Source organism: Nicotiana tabacum, chromosome 11 (assembly GCF_000715075.1).
Source record: "Nicotiana tabacum cultivar K326 chromosome 11, ASM71507v2, whole genome shotgun sequence".
Lineage (NCBI taxonomy): Eukaryota > Viridiplantae > Streptophyta > Magnoliopsida > Solanales > Solanaceae > Nicotiana > Nicotiana tabacum.
In genome coordinates, this window is record NC_134090.1 from 92,295,460 (window position 1) to 92,302,535 (window position 7,076).

Consider the following 7,076-nt stretch of genomic DNA (forward strand, 5'->3'; position numbering starts at 1 on the left):
CAGGGTAGTTAGTGGGAAATAATGATAGAGGACGTCCGCTAAGCCAGGCTTGGTATATTTCGTCCATCTGTCCTTTCAACCTTAAGACCTCTTCATTCAACTCAGATAGTGATTCAACAATTCCCTTAGACTAATCAACAACCATAGGTCCAAGTCTTTGCTAGCCATGGCTACCATGCTCTTTGACCCTGTGTTGTATGGATGAGTTACTTAAGAACCACAAACCAACCACCCTTCTGCTCAATGAACATAACAAAAGGAACAAAATGGGGTCATCCTGTTAGCATTAGGGCATTTCACAGCTAAAAATATCACATTGCGTGCAATGCACCTAGCAACAATTAATGGTTCTAGAATGACTTCGAGGGTCACAAGGTCACTTGGAATCATCCCAATTTTGTTCATTTCAATATTCTCTTTTTTTTCTTTTCTAGCACTTTTTGGCTTGCTCATTTTCCTTCCCTTTTTTTTCTTCTAATTATCACTTTTTTCTTTCCTCTCATTTCTCATATCTCACAATTTCACCTCTCTTTTTTTCTTTTTTTTTTCCCTTTTTTTTCTTCTTCTTTTAACTTACGAAAAATGATTCGATCGAACCATATGTAGGTTACCTACGTATCATCTCGCTGCATGAATCGGATCTTTGTGTAGTTCGGAAAAGTAATGGATAAATTAAACTAAAAAAATAAAAATCTTTTTGGATTATTCATTACAACTTTTTTTTATTTTCAAATACAAAATAGGAAATATGATAACGAGAGACTCAACTCAACTATACTACGACAAACTCCGACACCAACTAAAAGAATCATTACTACTGGACATGACTATAAAGTACAAGACAACATAAAAAGAAATAGACTCAAAACATAAGAAATCTCCTTAAGCAACTCCTGGATGCAGCGGTCCTGACTGGATGATCCTGGGGTGTCTGTCATGCTCAATCTCCGGTAAGTAAATTCACACCTGTATGAGAAAATTAAGACCAAATAAAGTTAAAGACCTAGAACGCTATGTGAGACAATAACCCTTCTTATTGGATACATGCAAGACATAATTGTGACTATTTTTCTAAAATTGCTTATGTGGCTAAAAGGTGGCTAGAAGTGCAAAATTTAGCTAAGACCCCGCAAAGCCAAGAACATAAGATTTACTAGGAAGACCGGACCCTATGTGGGTTGCCTACGTATCATGCCACAAAAGACGAGAATTAGGTTTGCATAGTCCGGGAAGATTGGATACGGGCGAGAATAAAAAAAACTAATTTAGAGAAAATATATTTTTTTTCTTTTTTTTTGTTTTGAAAAATGATGAAACATGTAAACTCTTTTTAGATTTTCTTTTTCCTATTTTTTTATTTTCTTTTTGAAAACTGATGGAAAAGTGCAAAACGTTTTTTTGGATTTTTCATGTTTTTTTTGTCTTTTTCTTAAAAAAAAATGTGAAAGAAAAACATAACTGGGCTCTAATTGCTTTATTTTTTACACTTCACCCTCTTTTTTTCTTATTTATCCTCAAACCTCATTGGTCCGCCGAATGACCCCTTTTACCCTTGAAGATGGCAACATGTAGCATATTAGGATGCATCAGGATGGTCTTTTATTTTTGGGTACACTTGTCCTAGACGGACCCATCCCCTGTGTTGAGTCCCCTAAGTCAAATGCACGTGATGCAAACAAATGTTCCTACTAGGGATCCGACATGGAGTTATGTTATTCTAGGTTTTAAAACCTAAGCATATTTGTTCTAGACCTGGCTTACCCGAGAGGATAGCTCTAACCGAGGGGGCAGCGTACCGGGAATACAGAAGCTTCACCGGCTTTACAACTTGTTTGAACCTCGTTCTAAAATTGGGATATGACTCTAATAGAAAAGAATCACACGAAGTGCACACTTCCCAGATGATTTAGAAGACTCAGAGAGAAGAGGGTTTCGTAATAGTTTATATACAGTTCAAGCAATATTAAAGCGGTAAAAGGCAACATTTAGCACATTAGGCTCAAACACATAAAAATCAGATAATAAATAAAAGTCAACTATAACAATTATTCTAAGCTCGAATTCTAAACCTTGAACTAGAAGTTCTGGGGTTTTTTCCCTAGCAGAGTCGCCAGAGCTGTCACACCTCCTTTTTTGCACCCGGAGGGGTATAGGGGAGTTTTTCCAATTAAAGTGACAATAATTGAAACGAGATTATTTATCAAATTCAGAGTCTCCACTTGGAATAATTTATGGTCTCCCAAGTCACCAGTTTAAAATCCCGAATCGAGGAAGGTTTGACTCTGTTTTACAGTCCGCGAAACACATAAATCCGGGTAAGGAATTCTGTTAATCCGGGAGAAGGTGTTAGGTATTTCCGGGTTCCGTGGTTTGAGAACGGTCGCTCAGCTATTATTATTGGCCTAATTATCTGGTTAATTACATATTTAAACCTATTGTGCATTTTTAACTTTCAAACCGCTTTTTAATGTTTTTAGGAAAATTCAAGATTGTCATACAATTGCTTGTTTTTTTTCTAAAAAAACACATCGTAAACCATGCTACATGAAATGCACCCGCGGTTTACGACATATTTATTTTTATTTAACATTATTGGAAATTGAACTCAGGTCACATGAAATGTACACCCGAATTTAGAAATGATACATCGCAACTACGTCACGGGAACCGTACCCATAGCCATGATGATTTATTATAAACACACCCAAAGCAAATTACGATATTCATTAGAAACTGGTGGTAACAAGTTCAAACTAGGATAATTTCAGCTATAACCTATTCGAGTGAACACGAGCAGATAACCGAGCAAGCAAATTCAAAATCACGGACTTACAAAAACAACAAGATCACATCACCAAACAACTAATTAACATTAAGCTTGAATAAAACAAATAGAGGATGAAAGGGTTGACCTCACGTAATCCTTCCCTATCATCGCTGAGATTGTTCCTGCAGCAGCTACCAATTTCTTTGTATTAGCCTTGCGCTGAGCCGAATTCTGCAACGATTAACTCCTAACAAACATGTCTGAGTTTTTACTCGAATCCAAGCTCGAACTGACATTCCCACTCGAGCTTGAGCAGCTCATGATCTTGTCCTCTTCCTCACGCTCTACCAAATCACTCAGAATATTCATCGCTTTATTCAAGTTTCCATTTGCCTCTTTATAAGAACATTCATCTTCCTCTACAGATACAGAGCTAATCTGTTAAAACCTTTAAAACACTACTCTCCCCTACTTTGCTATTATCAGAACCATTAACAACATTGCCTTGTTTAGAAGCTTTTGATCTCTTCTTCTTCTTCTGGTGCTTGATTTTCTAGTTAGTTATTACTATCATATACAACAGAATTGCTACAACATTACACTACAAGCAAAAAATACAATATTCATAACTACAAAAGCTGAAAGCTAATCATTTACGAGATTTTGAGCTTCTAGGCATATACTTTTGAGCAACAATTACTCATGTAGCTACTATTTAGACCAAAATATATAATAAATTTTTTGAATCGATGTTCAAGAATCTCCCAACAAAATGAAACATTTCATGAAACCCAAAATCAAGAGATGCACAAAAGCTGAATCGGATCAATCGATTGCTAGGTTTTGAGCTTCTGGATATGAAAAATTACATACATAGCCACTATATAGACGAAAGTACGTAGCAAACATTTTCGATCAAAGAAAAAAAAATCAACTTATCGATAAAGAGATCGAGGTTCTTCGAGAAGCTTCTGAGAAACTGAAATTTTTTCATGAAACCCTAAATCGAAATTAAAGGATGATGGCATGAGATATTGGAACAAAATGCAGCTAACGGTGAAAATAGTTGACTATTGGTAGAGAATGAAATGGAGGAGGAGTCATTTTTTGGTATTTTTCGGTTGTCCCCAAATTGTATACTAGGTTTTTTTCTTTAGGTTAGATCTAATGTGTCTTATGCTGTAGGGGTGTCTAGGTTTGGGCTTTGGGTTAATGGGCTAAGGAAATTTGCCTAATTGGGCTAAAAGCAAGACAAAAATTAGTCCAAAAATAAATTCTATTCCCTCCTCCCTTTTTCTATGTAAAAATAATTTAGAAAACAAGATAAACTATTAAAAATACTAATTAATCTTACTTAAGAAATAACTATTAAAATAAAACTAACCATTAAAAGAAAACTATCTTTGGTATTTTTTAAATGTCATACTAAAAGATAAAAATGGAATTAGATTAAAATTATTGCAAAATTAAAATAATATTCTTGAAAATAAAGTGGAACTATTTTTGTATTTTTGAATTTTATGTAAGGTAGATAAATTAAAAGTAACTAGATAAAATATTAATTAGCTAAATAAAAAAAATATTTTTGTAATTTTTATTTTTGTGATAAAATAAAGTAAATGGTCAAAACTAGTTAAAATATCGATATTAGACCTAAACTAACTATTTAACACTAAAATGTGTAAAATCTTGGAGAGGGTCAAAAATTATATGTGTATTGGGTCGGCACGACCTCTTATATGGGCTGGCGATAGTGGTTCTTACGCATTGGGTCGGTACGACCTCTTATATGGGCTGGCGATAGTGGCTCTTACGCATTGGGTCGGCACGACCTCTTATATGGGCTGGCGACAGTGGCTCTTACGCATTAGGTCGACATGACCTCTTATATGGGCTGGCGATAGTGGCTCTTACGCATTGGGTTGGTACGACCTCTTATATGGGCTGACAATAGTGGCTCTTACGCATTGGGTCGATATGACCTCTTATGTGGGCTGGCGATAGTGGCTCTTACGCATTGGGTCGGTACGACCTCTAGTACGGGCTGGCGACAGTGACTCTTATGCATTGGGTCGCTACGACCTCTAGTAGGCTTTATTTTTCCCTCGCTAAGGACTTTTTGAAATTGTGATTTCCTGACTCTTTGAGGGTTCGATAGGAACCTCAATTGTGAGTCGTTATATGGCGATGATCGAGCACCTCGGGAGGTTCGGCTCGGTGGCTGAGTATCTCGAAGCCTATAGTTTGGAGATGAAGCTCTTTTACCTATGTCGAGGGTAGCTTGTTTAATCTGTTCTTTTCGAAGTATTTTCGAAGTAATTGAAGGCATGTGATTTTATAGCGACAGTCGGGCATCCTCGAGTCACGTTAGTTTGGCTGGTAAAGCCTTGTGGCCGTAGTCATTGTGTTTGGTCGGAGCCTTTCAGTCCCCGAATGAAGTAGTTTCAGTATCTGTATCGAGGGTATGCCTTTCTAGGGATCTTGCAAGTTTGATATATAGCCTTAACTTTAAGATAGGGATTATGCCTTTTGTAAGGGCTTACAAATTTTTACATGCCTTTGAGGTCTTACAAATTTGGTTACTTGGTACAAGTATGATGATGCCTTGCTTGAGGTCTTAGAGTTTTGGTCATTTGGTACAAGCGTGGTTCATGCCTTGCTTGAGGTCTTACAGATATTGTTGTTGCCTTATATAGGTCTTACGAGACCGAGGCTACCCACAGGGGGTCTTATGGCCTCGGGTTTTTTGATAAGTTGATGGGGTTGGCAATGAGGCAATACCAAGTTTCTTGGCTCGAGAACCATTCCTTGTAAACTTGGTATTGCCTCATCGAAGGCTTACGAGTTCTAATCTTCCGACCTAGAGGTCATGCGGCCTCGAGTTTCTGACGCCAGTCCTCGAATGCTCGGGACATTTTTTGGCTCTGGGCCGTTTTGTGAACTTGATGTTACCTCATTAAGGGATTATGAGTTTGAAGCTCCGACTCGGAGGTCGTATGGTTTCGAGTTGTTGATGCCAATCCCCGAGTGTTTGAGACATTTTTTGGCTCTAGGGACGTTTTGTGAACTTGATGTTTCCTTATCGAGGGCTTATGAGTTTGAAGCTCTGACCTAGACGTCGTATGGTTTCGAGTTGTTGGTGCCAGTCCTCGAGTTCTGGACATTTATTGGCTCTGGAGCCATTTTTGCATAAAATACCGAGCTTCATTGAAACACGAAATACTCTGATGAAGGGGAAAGTGTTCTTTGATTACTTGGTACAAGTATACCCATTTTTGTTGTTAAGGGCTCGGTTATTCTATACGAACATGGTTCATTCGACCATTTGGCCCGATATATTATTTTTCTATCGAGACCCCGTTTAGCACATCTTGGCTTCTCCGAGGAGGTGCCCTTCCAGGGGGAATGCCCCCTAGTATTCGAGGCTGATTGAAAAGAAGTCTTGAATACTTGTTGAGTCTTCCTTAGGTAGCATATAGATGTTGCCTCGTTAAATACCTTGCCGGTAAAAACCCTTCTTGGGATAAAAACTCGATCAAATGAAAGGAGTGCAACGCATTCTATTGAAATCTAAGGCCTTTGAGTTTTTAGCAGTAATAACGTTGAAGCATTGATACATTCCAATTGCTTGGAAACTGTTCGCCTTCCATGGGGCCGAGTTTGTAGGATCCTTTGCCAACTATCCCGAGGACGCGGTACGGTCCTTCATAGTTCTGGCCTAGCTTTTCTTCAATAGGATTTCGAGTATTCAAGGTGACCTTCCTTAGAACTAAGTCCCCGATTCTAAAATGTCAGAGATTTGTTCTCCTATTGTAGTATCTTTTGATCCTCTATTTTTGTGCGGCTATTCAGACCAGCAAGGCTTCTCGATTTTCATCCAATAATTCGAGAGCAGTAGCCATGGCCTCATTATTCAAGCTCTCTGTGGTGTGTCAGATTCTGGTGGTAGGTGCTCCGACCTCGAACGTTATCAAAGCCTCAACGTCATATACCAGGGAGAAAGGCATTTCCCCCATGCTTGATTTTGGAGTTTTTCGATATGCCCAGAGTACTTCGGGCAATATTTCTCTCCATCTTCCCTTTGCGCCTTGCAGCTTCTTCTTTAAGTTTTGAATGATGGTTTTGTTTGTGGACATGGCTTGGCCGTTTGCACACGGGTGATAGGGTGTTGACAGGATCTGTTTAATCTTTTGATCCTCAAGGAACTAACTCACTTTGCTTCCGATGAATTGCTTCTAGTTATCACACGTTATCTCGGAAAGAATTCCGAATCGGCATATGATGTGGTCCCAGATGAGATTAATGACTT

The 7,076-nt window shown here is 38.3% G+C and overlaps 1 long non-coding RNA gene across 1 annotated transcript; it reads right to left on the reverse strand.

Moving 5' to 3' along the window:
* Window positions 1-678: 678 nt before the first annotated feature.
* Window positions 679-3,911, reverse strand: LOC107796692 (uncharacterized). Its single transcript, XR_001650464.2, has 2 exons — window positions 2,913-3,911; window positions 679-966 (listed from the first exon to the last, which is right to left on the reverse strand). It is a non-coding gene; the product is annotated as an uncharacterized LOC107796692 (long non-coding RNA).
* Window positions 3,912-7,076: the final 3,165 nt, after the last annotated feature.